This window comes from Dama dama, chromosome 10, assembly GCF_033118175.1.
Source record: "Dama dama isolate Ldn47 chromosome 10, ASM3311817v1, whole genome shotgun sequence".
NCBI classification, from domain to species: domain Eukaryota; kingdom Metazoa; phylum Chordata; class Mammalia; order Artiodactyla; family Cervidae; genus Dama; species Dama dama.
The window spans coordinates 14,477,071-14,496,080 of record NC_083690.1 but is presented as its reverse complement, the minus strand read 5'-3'; the positions used below and the strand labels follow the sequence as shown (position 1 = coordinate 14,496,080).

The window sequence follows — 19,010 nt, the reverse complement described above, 5'->3', positions numbered from 1 at the left end:
ACAGGAGCAAAAGTAAACAAGTGGGGTTACCACCAAGCTCTAAAGCTTTTGCACAACAAAGGGAACTTTCAACAAAATAAAAATTCTGCATATGGAATGGGAGAAGATACTTGCAAATGATGTATCTGATTAGGGGTTAATATCCAAAATATACAAAGAATTCATACAATTCAACATTAAAACAAACCACCCAGGGACTGCCCTGACAGTCCAGTGGTTAAGAGTCCATGGTTCCAATGCAGGGGGCACAGGTTTGATTCCTGGTTGGGGAATAAGATCCTACATGTCACACAGCATAGCAAAAAGATAGAAGAACAACAACAAAATAACCCAAGAAAAACATGGACAGAGGACCTGAATATACGTTTTTTCCAAAGAACATATGTGACCAATAGACACATGAAAAGATACTCAACACACCTTATCAGGAGGGAAATGGAAATCCAAGCCACAATGAGATATCACCACCCATTTGTCCAGAATGGCTATTATCAAAAAAACAACAAGCAACAAGTGTTGGTAAGGATGTGGGAAAAAAGTAACTCTAATACTGTACACTGATAGTGGTTATGTAAACTGGTGTTGCCACTGCAGAAAACAGCATGGAGTTCTTCAAAAAATTAAAAATAGAACTACCATATGATCCAACAATTCCACTCCTGTGTATTTACCCAAAGAAAATGAAAACACTAGTTCAAAAAGATATATGTACTCCTATGGTCACTGAAGCATTATTTACATAACTAAGACATGGAAGCAACTTAAGTGCCCATAAAAAAATGACTGTGTAAAGAAAGACACAGTACACACACACAGAGGAATATTATTCAGTCATAAAAAACAAAACACTGCCATTTGTGACAACATGGATGAACCTAGAGGGTATTATGCAAAGTGAAATGAATCAGAGAAACACAAACGCTATATGATTTAATTACATGTGGAATCTAAAAGACAAAACAAATGAACAAAACACAACAGAAGAGAAACACAGTCACACAGAGAATAATCACGTGGTTGTCGGGGGTAAACAGTGGGGGATGAGAGCAATAGCAAGGGTAAGGGAGACTAAGCGGTACTAACTCCCCATTACAAAGTGAATGAGTCACAGGTGTGGAACGTAAAGTGTAGGGAATGGAGTCAATGATTATGTAACATTTTGTATAGTGACAAATGGTTATTACACTTTGTACGGTGATCACTTTGAAACATACAGAAATACTGAATTACTATATTGTGCACCAGGAACTAACATAGTGGTGTAGGTCAATTACACTTCAAAAATGAACTCATAGAAAAAGAGACCAGATTTGTGATTAACAGAGGTCAGGGTAGGGGAAGAGGCACCAGGTGAAGATAGTCTAAAGGAACAAACTTCGATTTGTAAGATAAAGAACAACTAGGGATGTAATGTGCAACATGATAAATATAATTAGGACTGCTCTATGTTATACATGGAACTTAAGAGAGTAATTCCTAAGAGTTCTCACCAAGAGGAAGAAATTTTTTTCTATTTCTCTCATTTTGTATCTATATGGGATAATGGATGTTTACTAAACTTACTGTGGTTATACATTTCATGATGTATGTAAGTCAAGCCATCATGCTGAACAGCTTAAACTTGCACTGTGAGTTTATTTTTTATAGTGGTATGGGTTAGTGATACTGAAACTACTTTATGTGGATTTGAGAATTAAATATACAAGAAAACATACTGTAGATGATGGGAGGAGGGTCTCACTGTCAGAGAATGGTGTTAACAACATGGAGAGGGGGGGCTCTCTGGTGGTGCAATGGATAGGAATCTGTCTACCAGTGCACAGGGCAGAGGTTCGATCCCTGGTCCGGGAAGATCCTACATGCTGTGAGGCGGCTGGGCCCATGCACCACTCCTGAGCCTGCAAGCTTTGGGGCCCACACGTCGCAACTACTAAAGCCCATGCACCTACAGCCTGGCTCTGCATCAAGAGAAGCCACCTCAGTGAGAAGCCTGTGCACTGCAACTAGGGAGTAGCCCCCATTCACCACAACTAAAGAGGAAGCCCTCACAGCAGCGAAGACCCAGCACAGCCAAAAACAAATTACATTTTTTATAAAAGTTCTTCAAAAAAGTAAATATGGAAAGGGGGAAGACTAAAATGAACCTGTGATGCTGGGTGGAAACTGGGGATAGCCGTAAGGATGCCTAATTTTTAATACATATGGTGACAGACAAGATGGGAATTAGCGCAATTGGCGCAAATGTAACTGCGGTTTTGCATCGTGAATTTTAAATCATTATAACTAGGCTTAAACACATCTTTATTAATCAAAATAGGAACCATTACAATCAACACATTTCTGCCAATGAGAAATAAGTTTGCTTATTCCTGTAGTGTAAAAATCCGTGCTTTGGGATTCGACAAACTCTTGGAAAGCATTTTCTGCCTTCTGCTGGTTGTAGAAGCATTTTCCCTGCAAAAAGTTGTTGAGATGCTTGAAGTAGTAGTTGGTTGGTGGGAGATCAGGTGAATATGGCGGATGAGGCAAAACTTCGTAGCCCAATCTGTTCAACTTGTGCAAAAGTAGTGGTAAAATGTGTGGTCAGGCGTTGTGGAGAATTGGGTCCTTTCTGTTGACCAATGCCGGTTGCAGGCATTGCAGTTCTTGGCACATCTCATGGATTTGCTGAGCATACTTCTCAGATGTAATGGTTTCCCCAGGATTCAGAAAGCTGCAGTGCATCAGACAGGCAGCAGACCACCAAGCAGTGACCATGACCTTTCTTGGTACAAGTTTGGCTTTGGGAAGTACTTTGGAGCTTCTTCTTAGTACAACCACTGAGCTGGTCGTCGCAATTGTGCAAAACCCACTTTTTGTTGCATATCACAATCTGATCAAGAAATGGTTTCTATTGTTGCATAGGATAACAGAAGACCACGCTTGAAAATGATTCTTCTAAACTGCAGTCATCTCATGAGGCACTCACTTATCGAGCTTTCTCACCTTTCCAATTTGCTTCAAGCGCCAAACGACCATAGAATGGTCAACACTGAGTTCTTTGGCAACTTCTTATGTAACTGTTAAGAGGATCAGCTTCAATGATCCTCTCAATTGGTCGTTGTCAACTTCTGATGGCAGACCACTGTGCTCCTCCATCTTCAAGACCCTGGTCTCCTTTGCAAAACTTCTAGAACACCACTGTACTATATACTCGTTAACAGTTCCTGGGGCAAATGCACTGTTGACGCTGCAAGTTGTCTCCACCGCTTTATGACCCATTTTGAACTCAAATAAGAAAATTGCCTGAAACTGCTTTTTGCCTAACATCATTTCCCTAGTCTAAAATAAATATAAAATAAGCAGTAAGTAATAAGTCATTAGCAAAAAAACATAAAGCAAGAAATGTGTATTAAAATGATGCATAACATAACCATATATTTAAAAATGTAGTCAGGTATCAAATGGCAATTTCAACAATGCAAAAACCATAATTACTTTTGCACCAGCTTAATATTAATTACAAAATTACAAAGAGAAAGCTAAGAACACAGAACATCACTTCTGTGATCTTGCTGCAAAGGGGGAACAACCTGGTCTAATCATGAGGAGATATGGGATGAACCCAGATGGAATGTCATTCCACATAATAATTGACCTGTACTCTTCAAAAACTTTATAAAAGATGAAAAAAGAAAAAGTATAGGACTACAGAAAAAATTCCATTTTAAAAGAGAGTAAGAGACCAGACAACTAGAGTACAACATGTGATCCTGGACTGTCCTATGAAACAGGGAAAATTCACCTTATTTCTTTTGCTACAAAGGATACTATTGGAATGACTGGCTTGATTTGAATAAGGTCTGGGATCTGTCAGTAGTGCTGTATCAATGTTAATTTCTGATTTAAATAATTGTACTTTGTTTAAATGAGAATATCTTTACTTTTAGGAAACACACCTAAGTGTTTATAGGTAAAAAAGCAACACATCTGCAACCTACTCTCACATGTTCAGGGAAAAAACATGCACAGATATGGAAAGAGAATGAAAAAGCAAGTTTAATTAAGACATTAACATTTGAGAAATCTGGATGGAGGATATAAAGGATTCTTTGTATTATTTTTTGTAACTTTAAGTCAGAAATTATTTCAAAATAAAGCATAAAAACAGCCCACTGTACATATTAGGGCTGTGCATTTCAGTGTATGCAACACAAAACATGACTCAACTTTAAAAAATTTTAATGGCAAAAATTTTTCACATAGATAAAATGCTGTGAATACTGTCAAACACTGCCAATAAAAGTATAAATTGGTATCATGTTTCTAGAGAGTCCCTAGAAACATGTTAAAGAATCCAGAAAGAGATCTAAATTCTTTGGCCCTGTAATTCAATATTTATGACTTTATTCTAAAGAAATATTCTGGAATAAATATAGAAGTAAAATGACTTATGTGCAATGCTATTCATCTTAGCATTAACTGTAGCAGCAAAGCCCAGGACATGATCTTCAAAGTTAATCAATAAGGAGTGATTAAATTATGGCAAATATATAATGATATAGCCACTGAAATAATGGCTTCAAAATAAAAAAAAATAATTATTCAATGTTTACAGTGAGCCAACACTGAGTCAGACACAACACGGAGCCGGACACGACTGAGCGGCAAACACTAACGCACACTACAGTGAGCGAGAGACGTGAAGCCGCTGATTTCATTTTCAGAGGAGTATTTAATAACGTGGAAGAATGTGCACTATGAAGATGAGGGGAGAAAGGAGATCATAAAAATGGATACTCAGTATGGTCTCCATTTTGTTTATCTAAAAATTCTATGAATGAAAAAAAAAAGTTTAGGAGAAAATACTGAGCAACAAGACTTACTAATTTTATTAATACATTCTCTGCTTTTTATCCTCCCAAATTTCAAAAATGGTCTAAAATGATTATGCATTATACTTATGATTGAAAAAACTAAGCCTTATTAACAAGACATCTTTTATATTAAAATATCTTGAATTGGTTATCCAAGCTGCTTCTTCATAATAGCAGTCTGTATGTAATTCACTTCAATTTTAAGGTACTGTAATTCTAGATAAGCAAATAGAGACGTCTATAAAAAGGAGCAAGACAACCACTGAAAAAATACTTATTACAGTTATAAATTTCAATGGATTCTAAATGGGAAAGAAATGAGTGTTTTATTTCATCAGACCTGTCAGCAAATCATTGTATTCTGACTCTGTGCAAAATAGGTATTTCCTTACCTCATATAATTCTGATATAGTTCTAGGAAATGACTCATATATTACACACTATCATCATTCTCTATGATTTTGGCAAATAAACTATGCCTGATATTTCTTTAAAAACATTAAAAATGAATCCACTTGAAAAGAATTAACAAGATTTTTAAAAAATGCTTCCACTATACATTATGGAGGACTGCACCCAGTTTGAGTGTCTGAGGGACAGATGACATACCTAGCAACCCCATAGCCAGCAGTCCAGTAATGCTAATTAGAGGAAAAAATTTTAATGAGAAGCCCAAAATATAGGAACAAGCATTCCAGAATTTTGAGCTACAAAATTAACTTACAACAAGAGAACTTTTATCATTTCACAAATTGAAACTCTCTTGTTTACAGTGTAAACATATTTTGAGGAACCACTCAGAGAAGATAACATTTTAGGCATACTGTATTTGTTGTTGTTGTTCAGTCTCTAAGCCATGTTCGACTCTGTGACCCCATGGACTATAGCATGCCAAGCTCAACTGTCCTTCACTATCTCCTGGGGTTGGCTCGAATTCATGTCTACTGAGTAGGTGACACTATTTAAGCTTCTCATTCTCTGCTGCTCCCTTCTCTTTTTGCCTTCGATCTTTCCCAACATCAAAGGCTTTTCCAATGAGCTGGCTCTTCCCATCAGGTGGTCAAAGTATTGGAGCTTCATCTTCAGCATCAATCCTTCCAATGAATCTTCAGGGCTGATTTCCTTTAGGATTGACTGGTTTGATCTCCCTGCAGCCCAACTGACTCTCAAAAGTCTTCTCCAGCACCACAATTTGAAAGCATCAATTCTTTGGCGTTCAGCCTTCTTTATGGTCCAACTCTCACATCTGTACATGACTACTGGAAAAACCATAGCTTTAACTATACGGACCTTTGCTGGCAAAGTGGTATCTCTGCTTTTCAATACACTTGGTTGGTCATAGCTTTTCTTTTAAGGAGCAAGAGTCTTTTAGTTTTGTGGCTGCAGTCACTATCCACAGCTATTTTGGAGCCCAAGAAAATAAAATGTCACTGTTTCCACTTTCCCCCCATCTATTTGCCATGAAGTAATGATATTGGTCAGGAAGCAACAGTTAGAACTGGACATGGAACTACAGACTGGTTTCAAATAGGAAAAGGAGTACATCAAGGCTGTATATTGTCACCCTGCTTATTTAACTTACATGCAGAGTACATCACGAGAAACGCTGGGCTGGATGAAGCACAAGCTGGAATCAAGATTGCTGGGAGAAATATCAATAATCTCAGATATGGAGATGACACCACCCTTATGGCAGAAAGTGAAGAGGAACTAAAAAGCCTCTTGATGAAAGTGAAAGAGGAGAGTGAAAAAGTTGGCTTAAAGCTCAACATTCAGAAAACTAAGATCATGGTATCTGGTTCCATAACTTCATGGGAAATAGATGGGGAGACAGTGGAAACAGTGTCAGACTTTATTTTTTTGGGCTCCAAAATCACTGCAGATGGTGATTGCAGCCATGAGTTAAAAGACGCTTACTCCTTGGAAGGAAAGTTACGACCAACCTAGACAGCATATTAAAAAGCAGAGACATTACTTTGCCAACAAAGGTCCGTCTAGTCAAGGCTATGGTTTTTCCAGTTGTCATGTATGGATGCGAGAGTTGGATTGTGAAGAAAGTTGAGTGCCGAAAAATTGATGCTTTTGAACTGTGGTGTTGGAGAAGACTCTTGAGAGTCCCTTGGACTGCAAGGAGATCCAACCAGTCCATCCTAAAGGAGATCAGTCCTGGGTGTTCATTGGAAGGACTGATGCTGAAGCTGAAACTCCAGTACTTTGGCCACCTCATGTGAAGAGTTGACTCATTGGAAAAGACCCTGATGCTGGGAGGGATTGGGGGCAGGAGGAGAAGGGGACGACAGAGGATGAGATGGCATCACCGACTCTATGGACATGAGTTTGAGTAAACTCCGGGAGTTGGTGGTGAACAGGGAGGCCTGGCATGCTGCGATTCATGGGGTCGCAAAGAGTCGGACATGACTGAGCGACTGAACTGAACTGAATGGGATTGGATGCTATGATCTTCGTTTTTGAATGTTGAATTATAAGCCAGTTTTTGCACTCTCGTCTTTGACCTTCATCAAGAGGCTTTTTATTTTCTCTTCACTTTCTGCCATTAGAGTGATACTATCAGCATATCTGAAGTTGTTGGTATTTTTCCCAGAAATCTTGATTCTAGCTTGGGATTCATCCAGTCTGGCATTTTGCATGATGTACGCTACATATAGGTGTCCAATATGCTAGTGGGAAGAGTGGAGAGCAATTACTAATAGCTCCAGAAAGAACAAAGCTGCTGGGCCAAAGCAGAAATCACACTCAGCTGTGGATGTGTCTCGTGGTGAAAGTCTTATGCTATAAAGAACAATATTGCATAGAAACCCAGGAAGTTAGGTCCATGAATCAAGGTAAATTAGAGGTGGTCAAGCAGGAGATGGCAAGAGTGAACATCAACAGCTTAGGAATCAGTGAACTAAAATGGATGGGAATGGGTGAATTTAATTCAGATGACCATTATATCTACTACTGTGGGCAAGAATCCCTTAGGAGAAATGGAGTGGCCCTTATAGTCAACAAGAGTCCAAAATCCAGTACTTGGGTGCAACATCAAAAACAACAGAATGATCTCAGTTTGTTTCCAAGGCAAACCACTCAACATCACAGTAATCCAAGTCTATACCCCAACCACTAATGCCAAAGAAGTTGAAGTTGACTGGTTCTATGAGGACCCACAAGACCTTCTAGAACTAACACCAAAAGAAGATGTCCTTTTCATCATATAGGGCATAATATATAAATCAGACTAAATCTCATTTTAACTCCTTTATTCCTGTAAATAGAAACAAAATAATTATCAATAATAACTAATTATTACAGACATTTATTGAGGACTAACTGTATATAAGACACTACGGGGCTTCCCTGGTGGCTCAGTGGGAAAGAATCTGCCTGCCAACGTAGGAAACATAGGTTTGATCCTTTATGTGGGAAGATCCTACATGCCATAGAGTAACTAAGCCCATGTGCCACAACTACTGACTCTGTGCTCTAAAGCCCTGGAACTGCAACTACTGAGCTCATGTGCTGCAACTACTGAAGCCTGCACACCCTAAAGCCTGTGCTCCACAACCAGAGAAGTCACTGCAATGAGAAGCCCATGCACAGCAACTAGAGAGCAGCCCCTGTTCTCCACCAGTAGAGAAAAGCCTGCACAGCAGTGAAGACCCAGCACAACCAAAAATAAATCAATGAAAAAACTGTTTCAGAAAGACATTATGCTAAGAACTCCATTTCATTTCATTCCCTCAAACCACCATAACAGATAATGATATTTATTTTACTTCTATCCCAACTTATAGATGTAGAAACTGAAACAGTGGTAAGGTAATTGGCTGGGATTCTTAAACTCAGAGCTGTCTGCACCCAAATTCCCTGGTCTCAGCCAGGATACATCTGAAGACTTTAAATGACCTAACTAATTAAGGAATACATTAACAAATGTAGTTAAAATGTATTTTAACAATTTCCAAAGTGGTAGTATATTACTTTATACAAAGATTTTAATCTACAGCAAAAAACAAAACAATTTAAATGTCTAAGAGTGAGGATATGGTTAACTGAACTATATCTGATGCACTTATTTGACAGGATATGCAATGATTAAATTGATGTTTATAAAATATTAAAAATTACCAAAAAAGTATGAAAACGAACAAACCCAGGAAATAAATTTATATAAATGACACCACATTTTTTTTTCCATTTATTTTTATTAGTTGGAGGATAATTACTTTAAAATATTGTAGTGATTTTTGCCATACATTGACATGAATCAGCCATGGATTTACATGTGTTCCCCATCCTGATCCCCCCTCCTGCCTCCCTCTCCATCCCATCCCTCTGGGTCTTCCCAGTGCACCAGCCCTAAGCACTTGTCTCATGCCTCCAACCTGGGCTGGTGGTCTGTTTCACCCTTGATAGTATACTTGTTTCAATGCTGTTCTCTCAGAACATCCCACCCTCGCCTTGTCCCACAGAGTCCCAAAGTCTGTTCTGTACATCTGTGTCTCTTTTTCTGTTTTGTACATAGGGTTATCGTTACCATCTTTTTAAATTCCATATATATGCGTTAGTATACTGTATTGGTCTTTATCTTTCTGGCTTACTTCACTCTGTATAATGGGCTCCAGTTTTATCCATCTCATTAGAACTGATTCAAATGAATTCTTTTTAATGGCTGAGTAATATTCCATGGTGTATATGTACCACAGCTTCCTTATCCATTCGTCTGCTAATGGGCATCAAGGCTGATTCCATGTCCTGGCAATTATAAACAGTGCTGGCAATGAACACTGGGGTGCACGTGTCTCTTTCAGATCTGGTTTCCTCAGTGTGTATGCCCAGGAGTGGGATTGCTGGGTCATATGGCACTTCTATTTCCAGTTTTTTAAGGAATCTCCACACTGTTCTCCATAGTGGCTGTACTAGTTTGCATTCCCACCAACAGTGTAAGAGGGTTCCCTTTTCTCCACACCCTCTCCAGCATTTACTGCTTGTAGACTTTTGGATAGCAGCCATCCTGACTGGCGTGTAATGGTACCTTGTTGTGGTTTTGATTTGCATTTCTCTGATAATGAGTGATGTTGAGCATCTTTTCATGTGTTTGTTAGCCATCTCTATGCCTTCTTTGGAGAAATGTCTGTTTAGATCTTCGGCCCATTTTTCGATTGGGTCATTTATTTTTCTGGAATTGAGCTGCAGGAGTTGCTTATATATTTTTGAGATTAATCCTTTGTCTGTTGCTTCGTTTGCTATTATTTTCTCCCAATCTGAGGGCTGTCTTTTCACCTTACTTATAGTTTCCTTTGTTGTGCAAAAGCTTTTAAGTTTCATTAGGTCCCATTTGTTTATTTTTGCTTTTATTTCCAATATATTCTGGGAGGTGGGTCATAGCGGATCCTGCTGTGATTTATGTCAGAGAGTGTTTTGCCTATGTTCTCCTCTAGGAGTTTTATAGTTTCTGGTCTTACATTTAGATCTTTAATCCATTTTGAGTTTATTTTTGGGTATGGTGTTAGAAGGTGTTCTAGTTTCATTCTTTTACAAGTGTTGACCAGTTTTCCCAGCACCACTTGTTAAAGAGGTTGTCTTTTTTCCATTGTATATCCTTGCCTCCTTTAAAGAAGATAAGGTGTCCACAGGTACGTGGATTTATCTCTGGGCTTTCAATTCTGTTCCATTGATCTATATTTCTGTCTTTGTGCCAGTACCATACTGTCTTGATGACTGTGGCTTTGTAGTAGAGCCTAAAGTCAGGCAGGTTGATTCCTCCAGTTCCATTCTTCTTTCTCAAGATTACTTTGGCTATTCGAGGTTTTTTGTATTTCCATACAAATTGTGAAATTATTTGTTCTAGTTCTGTGAAAAATACCGTTGGTAGCTTGATAGGGATTGCACTGAATCTATAGATTGCTTTGGGTAGAATAGCCATTTTCACAATATTGATTCTTCCAATCCATGAACACGGTATCTTTCTCCATCTATTTGTGTCCTCTTTGATTTCTTTCATCAGTGTTTTATAGTTTTTTATATATAGGTCTTTCATTTCTTTAGGTAGATATACTCCTAAGTATTTTATTCTTTTTGTTGCAATGGATGGCACCACATTTTAAGACCAAACTAGCCTACACAGAAAAGATTAAGGAGATACTAAAAAATTTAACTGTGCTACCTGAGTACATTTGAGTATTTAACAGTGGTATCTGAGTGGGAATACATATTAACTTGTTTCTCCTTTTCTTTCTCACCAATTTGCCATAGTATACACCACTGCCATTTTTATAATGAATAGTCAAACTATTTTGAAAAGCACTAATAAGTAGCTAAGCAGTGTGCATGTGCACATGCACACAAACCAAAGAAAATGCAAAGCAAAGAATGAGAAGTGCAAACAATGACTGACAATAAAAACACTTCTCTTAAAAACTGATACCACCTTCTTAGTTATGGATGGTTTCTTTTCCAGTGTTGTGTTTGTTGTGCTTTAAATTTCCCCCCTAGATACTATTTCTAGAAACATGAAATAGATTTTTTTTTTAACCTTAGAGAACACTACTTATATGTGAACTTAAGAAGAGTTAGTTTCAAAGCGAAGGGTGAGAACTTCTAACAAAGAAAAGATAAATGGGAAAGAAAATAGGAAATAGGACAAATTTACCAAAGGCACTGTCAAGCGGAAACATTTTCTTAAGTCACAATGTTAGAAACTATTTATACACAGGATACAAATATAAACAAAACAATTAAGAAGAAAATAAGAAGGGGGAATACTAGATGTACTATGAACATTTTACACATACACATAAGCATAAATTTAATAAAGAAGGATAAGAAACCTTGAGAAACACCATGACAATGTACATCTCTGCTTTTATTAGACTACACACAATTTTCAAATGAACCAATATAAAAAGACTGGGAAACCAGAATATTCTAGAAAAAAATCTTAAAATAACAGGGCAAATTCCTGAACACAGAGATCTGTAAAGCACTAACTGTGTATAATTAAATACATACAGCTCAGAATGATATTAATGTTCCCAGTAATCAACAATTCTTTTTCAAAATGAGGCTCATTACCACTTCACCACATTTATAATAGCATAGAACTTCATGAGCATCACACAATCTGAATAGATGAATATACTCTAGGGCTCAAGCAGGAACTTTTCATTCCCAGAGTCTGGAGTTAGTGCTATGAGCCAGAGTGGGGAAAAAAGTAGGTTTCTTACAGTATGTGCTAGCTCAGTGACAGAAATTTTCAGTCACAAATGGCTATATACACACACACACACTTAAGCACTGAAACAAAGATAACAGTATACTGCTTAGCAATAACACAGAAGCCCTCTTTTTAGCATTTTGAAAATAATGTTTTCAAAAATATATGACGAAAATTAAGCCAGCTTTCTTCAGTGTTTTTATATTTGGTTGATCTGTTTCCATAGCAAATACAACCCTAATAACACTTACCAATGGCTGTGGAATGAACTAAACTCAAGGATTGCTTCTTTCCCCCTTTGTAACCCTGGCATTTAGCACATCGTCGCACACTTAATAAATCTGCTACATCAATAAACAATAATCATAAAACCAATTAGGTCAAAATGCATCTACTGACAAGGATGGTAATGTAACAGCAATCTATTCTTTTTTCTTTAAGATATTCATGCACACTTAAGTGGCCATAACATACAGGCACAAATAAACTCATTCTCAGAGGCTTCTAGCAGTTTCAGGAAAATACATCTTAATCTGACTTGATCCACAATGAATTGCCTTTCAAAGGGGTTTTCAACTTATGCTTGATAGAAACATTAATTAATATATAACTTTCCACCTCAGTGACAACTGGTTAAGAAAGGGTTATCAGAAGTCTACAAAATCATAGCAAAGCAGAATAGAAAGCAGTGTTTAGGTCATAAGTCAGAGTACAAAAAAAATGAAATTTGAGGACTATTTCACTGGCAACATTGTTAAAAATAAATTTATGCATAAGATCTTTACAATAAAAACTAGAAAACTTTGCTGAGAGAAACAAAGGAACAACTATGTAAGTGGAGAGCTACTATACTGATGGACTAGAATTAAGCCCAAATTAATCTATAGATTCAACACAATCTCAATCATATTCCTGCTAGATACTTTTTTTCTTTTAAAACAAGCTAATTCTAATACAGAAGTGGAATGTAAAGGAACTAGGACATCCAGAGCAATACTATAAAAGGAGAACAAAGTTGGAAGAGTTACCCTACCTGATTTCATGACTGACTGTAAAGCTATAGTCATCAGGACAGGACTGGCAAAAGGATTAAGAAATAGATCAGTGGCACTGAATGAAGCACTCAGACACAGATCCACATTTAAATGATCACTGGATTTTAAACAAAGATGCCAAAGCATCCCCATTAGGAATGGAAGACTTCTCAACAGTCATTGCTGAAACAACCTGAAATCCACTGGGAAAAGATAAGTCTCGACCCCAGCCTCATACTGGACACCAAAGTCCATGTGAAGTGCACCATGGACATAAACGTAAAATCAAAAATGATAAAGCTTGTAGAAGAGCATAAAGGAAAATACTTCCATGGCTGGGGGTAGGCAAAGGTTTCTGAGGACACAGAAAACAATCATCATAAATAATTGAAAACTTGGACTTCATCAAAAATTAAGCCTTTTGCTCATCAAACACATTTTAAGAAAATGAAAAAGCAAGCCACAGACTGGGAGAACATATTTGCAAAACACATATTTCACACATATTAAGCATATATAAAGAACTCCAACAATGTCATAATAAAAAGACAAGCAACCAGGTTAAAAATGGACAGACGTGCTTCAGGCAATACTATTGTGTTTTAAGTCATATTTAGAATCAGGCCTAAGCAGGGCTGACTATCATCTCAGAGCACACCTAGGCCAAGAGACAGGCAGTGGAGTGCGGTGAAGGAAAGTGGGAAGGAGAAGCATGAACAATTTGTTCTCAAAATAAGGACATTTAAAATGGATTCTGAGCTCCAAGCGGATACATATAGATGCCTCCAATTTTATTTTGAAATATGTGAAAAAAGACTGATGGCTGGAAGAAGACAGATGAGTACACAAGAGATAAAACAGGCATGGAGAAATACTAACGGTAGAACTTGGGAGGTGTATGAGTGCTCACTATAAAATTCTTAGAAAAATGCTCAAAAGGATTGGAAAAAACCTTTCACACAAACAGCCAATAAGTACATTGAAAACTGCTCAATATCATTAGCTTTCATAAAACTGCAAATTAACACCACCATGAGACACCACTGCATTCTTACTGGAATGGTTAAAAAAACTAACTTTGCCACATGTTGGTGAGGATGTGGCCCAACTAGAACTCTCATACATTTTTGGGGGTGCAAAATGCACAGCCACTTTTGAAAAAGGTATACTTTTTTATAAAATGTAATAAATATCCAGCAATTTTCTCCCACATATATAAATAAATATTTATACAAGAATATTCATAGCAGCTTTATTCATAACAGCCCCAAACTGGAAACAGCTCAGGTGTCCATTAAAAGGAAAACGGATAAACAAATTTTGTGGCACACAATGGGACCTTACTAAGCAATAAAAAAGCATGAAGTACTGATACATACTGCGAATCCCAAGTGCAAAAAGGCTTAAAAAGAGTACCTATTGTATGATTTCATGTATACAAAATGCCCCAAAAGACAAACTTCATCTGTGGTGAACAAAACCAGAACAGTGATTGTCTCTGAGGGGCTGGGGTAAAGACTGACTGGGAAGAGGCATGAAGAAACTTTCTGGGGTGATGGCAACACTCTATATATATCCTGACTGGTAAGGGTCTGGGATACTATGTGTATGAAAAAACTCATCTAATGGGGTACTTTGCTGTTGTTGTTTGGTCACTAAGTCGTGTCTCACTCTCTTTGACCCCATGGACTGCAGCCTGCCAGGCTTCTGTTCACGGGATTTCCCAGGCAAGAACACTGGAGTGGGCTGTCATATCCTTCTCCAGGGGATCTTTCCAACCCATGGATCAAACCCACGTCTCCTGCTTGACAGGCAGATTCTTTATCACTGAGCCATAATGGTGTACTTTAGATTTGTGCATTTCATCACACCCATGTATAAATACATATTTTGTATTAGAAAATGTAAATCACCACTGAACTTTCCATAATGATGCTCATTCTGAAGTATTTACAGTTGAAGTGTACTAACATCCACAATTACTTTTGAAGTACATGAAAAATGTGATAGGATTGGTAAATGAACAGAGGATATACAGAAAAATGTTAATACAGAATTTAGGTATTTGTTATATGAGTATTTTGTATGTAATTCTTTCAGCTTTTCAGGATTATTGAATTTTTTCAGAATAAAGTGTTGGCCAACAACCAAAGAAAAACCTTAGGGTATCTTTTAATTTCCACAATCAGAGAATAATATGCCATCCCATTCTTGTTAACTTTTGACATGCACTCTTGGAAACAGCTGCTCCGTTTTGCACAGAAAGCAAATATTATCACAATTTCTTCCTTCCAAGTTATTATGCTCTACTTCTTACCTTCAACTATGGGGAAGGAGAAATAGAAACAAATGGCTCTAACTGCAGAAAAACTAAGCCTCCTGTCATTTAAAAGCAAAACATTCAAAGAAAGTTAAATTACAAAATAGTACCTAAAAAACCAGTTAACACTAAATATTTTATATAACAAAGTATACCAGAACTGAGAAGACTCACAAACTCAGGTTTAATACTCAAGGCAGAGACTGTTAACCATTTCATGGTTTAGAATGACCTACAGCAGTTGACTCTGAGTCATCTAGTGATGAAAGTTGTTTTATGGTGCAGGACAAGGAGGAGGAGTGTTAGCAGACAGTGCCACACAAACAAGGCTGTGCAGGTGAGAGGGGAGAACACGAACAAGAAGGCAGACAGAGCAGCTTGCACAACAACAGAGTCCCAAGAGTGAACAAGGGACAGGAGAGCCAAAGGTTTAGCAGCGCGCGGAGGGCAGGGTACAGCAGGGCACAAGAGAAGGTGGGATGGCTAGGCAAGGTTTGGCCATGAAAGGACTCCAGAGTCCATAAGGTGACTGGGATTTATCCTAAAGACAATGTGGAGTCACTTAGCAGTGGGCAAGGGTGTCACACCTGCGTGTGTGGAAAGAGGGTCTGGCAGCTGTGAGGCAGGGAGGAGGAACAGATCAGCAGCTTACTGCAGTTCTCCAAGGCAGCAAAGATGGACGGGGAGCAATGGATCAGAAGTCATTTTCCTGTGGTTTCTCAGACAGTCTTTCTACTGACCACGTGATCTATCCTCAAATGGTGGTGGTGACTAGACTTTAGGCTACTATATCAAGCAGTTAAATTATCTAAACTGACAACCTACTCATACTAGATACATCCTTAACTTAAAGGAAACTCAGTATTGGGACAGAGGATCAGTAATTACCATAAAAACTATATTTTGAGCCAAGGGAGCAACAGTCTAATCTTTTTTAGACTGGAAAAAAGTGCTAAAATCTCAAACCTGAAACAAAAAGAAAAGACATAATTCAAAATCTTCTTTTTGTCTTCAGTTTTCTTCTTTTTTATACAGTTTTCTGTTTTTCATATAGAGTCAATCCTAAATTTCAACTAAAAATGATTAAACTCTTAAAATCTAATCCAGAGAGTCAACTCTTGGAAAGGGCCCTAGTGGTGGGAAAGATGGAAGGCAGAGGATGAGGTGGTTAGATAGCATCACCAACTCAATGGACATGAATTTGAGCAAACTCTGGGAAATAGTGAAGGAAAAAAGGCCTGGCATGCTACAGTTTACGAGGTCGCAAAGAGTCAGACACAACTTAGCAACAGAACAACAACAACTCTAAAAACAGGAAAGATGCCCATAACTAAGTCCCATAACTAATTCACTGAAGTCATCAGGATCTGGGTTCAGACAAATCTCAACCTGCCACTTCCAGGCATGTAACTTTGGGAAATTTCCAAATATTAATAAGGTAATAGTAAGGCAGAAAGTGAAGAGGAATTGAAGAGACTCTTGATGAGGGTGAAGGAGAGAGTGAAAGGGCTGGCTTAATACTAAATATTAAAAAAAAAACTAAGATCATGGCATCCAGCTCCATTACTGAATGGCAAATAGAAGGGGAAAACGAAGTAGTGACAGATTTCCTTCTTCTAAAATCACTGCGGATGGTGACTGCAGCCATGAAGTCAGAATATGACTGCTTCTTGGCAGGAAAGAGATGACAAACCTAGACAGTGTGTTGAAAAGCAGAGACACGGCTCTGCCAACAAAGGTCCATAATAGTCAAGGCTATGGTCTTCCCAATGGTCACACACAGTTGTGAGAGCTGGACTAGAAAGAAGGCAGAACACAGAAGAATTGGTGCCTTCGAACCATGGTGTTGGAGAAAGCTTCTGAAAACCCCCTGGATATCAAGGAGATCAAACCAGTCAATCTTAAGGGAGATCAACCCCGAATATTCACTAGAAGGACTGATGCTGAAGCTGAAGCTCCAGTATTTTGGTCATTTGATGAACACAGATGACTCACTGGAAAAGTCCCTGATGCTGGGAAAGATGGAGGGCAGAAGGAGAAGAGGGTGTCAGAGGATGAGATGGCTGGATGGCATCACCGATAGAACTTACATGAATTTGGGCAAACCCCCGGAGATGGTGAGGGACAGGGAAGCCTGGCATGATGCAGTCCATGGGGTCGCAGGCCACAAGAGTCAGACATGAGTGGGCAACTGAACAACAACAATGGTAGGGTAAGTTCCTTATTTGTAAAATAGAAGAGATGACTCTTACATCTCTAGCACAACTGCAGGGAGGATTTAATGAAGTAACCCAAGTACAACACCCAGTACAGTGCCCACGTTATAAGAAGCCGTCAATAAACACAGGTACCTATTCCATTCTTCTTACCTATGATTTCCAGTGAAAATAACTAAGAGAAAAGGAGATAAAAGTTTGCTTTTACAAGTACAGTATAAATATGTGTGAACTACTTGGAAAATGTTTTTTACATGGGCTTTATCTCTCAATAAACAACATTATTGAAAAGTAAATGCCCTCATTAAATTAAAATGTAGCTTGGACTTAGATAAATTGATAGATAATGCTAAATATTGGGAAATGTGTTAACAGAAATCAAGGCTGTAATGACTATTGATTTCCCTGCAAATTGAAATATTTCTTTTCTTTGGGAAGTTGAACCACCTCTTTAAAAAGTTTCTTCAAAATGGTCATGCTTGACTTGTTCCCAACTGAGCTCCAAGAAAATCTATCCAAATGATATAAAAGTATAAAAAATGGTACACTATGAAATCTGTTACCTATTTAAATAAGAATATATAATAACGTGCAAGGAATAATAATGAAAAAAAAGCAAAAAGGTAAGTGTGAGTAGGGGAGAAGAAAACAAGGAAAAGAGTCTTATCTGGGTATCGTTTTTATACAGTTCTGTGGACCATCATCATGTTTTGCATATTTTAAAAAATGAAATTAAATCAATAAGGATTGGCAACAAATTAAAATTTCATACAAGCAAAAATAAATGAACCTAATTATCTATCAAACTGATAAAATCACAAAAGAAAGAAAAGAATCTAAGAAACTTTTAAACACAGTCATGACAATCCACCTTCAATGGAATATATAACAACAAAACAAACTACAAAGAAATTCAGGATTTCATGTTTGTTGTTAGTAGCGGTATTGGAGTGTAATCCTGAAATCAGTTCATACATTTAGGACTGAGCTAGTGAGCAAATAGATATTTCAGGAATCAAGGAGAAAGAATATATAAGTAAGAATGGGAGAAAAGAGAGGAAGAAGCCAATGGTATTAAGATTGAAGTTAGGTTTAGGATTTTTATTTTTTACCTTTTAATTTTAATGTAACATACATACAAAAAATGTGCCTATAAGTGTACAATATGCTGAGTGTCAACAAACTGAACACACCCGTGCAACAAGCACTAGGAAACCAAACATTTCTCATACCCTAAGACTCCTGGTTTCCGCTTCCCTTCTGTTTCCTTGTCCCACAGCAAGGATAACTGCTACCCTGATTTCTAACATCACAGACTAGTTTTGCCTGTTTTTGTACTTTATATAAGTGGAATTATATAGTATGTAC

The 19,010-nt window shown here is 37.7% G+C and overlaps 1 protein-coding gene across 7 annotated transcripts in view; it reads right to left on the bottom strand.

Annotated features, from left to right (window-relative positions):
* Nucleotides 1-19,010, bottom strand: part of MRTFB (myocardin related transcription factor B) — a 219,214-nt gene that overhangs the window by 93,802 nt on the left and 106,402 nt on the right. The gene's annotated exons all lie outside the window — the stretch shown is intronic.